The 926-nt window shown below is 28.9% G+C and overlaps 1 protein-coding gene across 1 annotated transcript in view; it reads right to left on the reverse strand.

Moving 5' to 3' along the window:
• LOC110271055 overlaps positions 1-926 on the reverse strand; it is a 24247-nt gene that overhangs the window by 21580 nt on the left and 1741 nt on the right. The gene's annotated exons all lie outside the window — the stretch shown is intronic.

Below are 926 nucleotides of genomic sequence, written 5' to 3' on the forward strand. Positions count from 1 at the left end.
ACTTAAAGGTTGAAAGGCTCATTATTTGACTGAAAAGCGCATGCATGTTTTCTTATACCAAATTAATTTACCATTAATCTCTATGGATTTTGAGAACCTACAAGCTCATTCCACTTTCACACACATAAAATCTATTCCTAATTTCTCCTGAATAATGATGACAGAAAGCCAGAAATAGGCAAAACAACAAACAGGTAGAATGCATGCAACAAACTTTCAATAGAGTCCATTTCAAAATGTACCCAATCTGATTCAATTCAATGCTCAACAAATCCACTCCTTCAAACTGTTAATCAATTCAAACAAAATCTCTAATTTAGTATATTTTCATAGGGTCATGTGTAATCTCAAGATAGTTAAGTGTAATTTATCCTTTATTCAATCATTAATTAACGTTATATAATACAAGTGTAGTGAACTAACGTGAAAGCTTACCTTGCAACCTCAGTGCATCTTTTTGCTTGCTCAGCAATATCTAAAAGTTCCCTATAGCTATTCTTGTCATTGAAAAAAAATAGATACCTACTAAATGGAAAAAAAAATAAACTCAGCAGATGATTATTTTATCCAAATCCTCAATTTTGTTTAGAAGTATATATATAAGCTTTTAGACCCTAACAGAGTCTGACATTACTAAACAAAAAACTTCCTAATTTGCATGTGTGGCTATTTCAAAATGCNTTGCTTGTAAATCTAATTACTTTTCTGACTATTTCCGAATCTTCATTCTTGACCATGCTTATATTTTTGTTCATAGATTCCATTTTCTTTGATTTGAATTTAAATTTATTTTCTTATAACAATTTTCGAGGGCGAAAAATTTTCTAAGGTGGATAGAATGTAACAACCCTAGTTTTTGAAAAATCAAATAATTAGTTATTTGTGATTTATTATATTTGTTGATAACTTTATTTTAAGAAAATTAT

Source organism: Arachis ipaensis, chromosome B04 (genome assembly GCF_000816755.2).
Source record: "Arachis ipaensis cultivar K30076 chromosome B04, Araip1.1, whole genome shotgun sequence".
Classification (NCBI taxonomy): domain Eukaryota; kingdom Viridiplantae; phylum Streptophyta; class Magnoliopsida; order Fabales; family Fabaceae; genus Arachis; species Arachis ipaensis.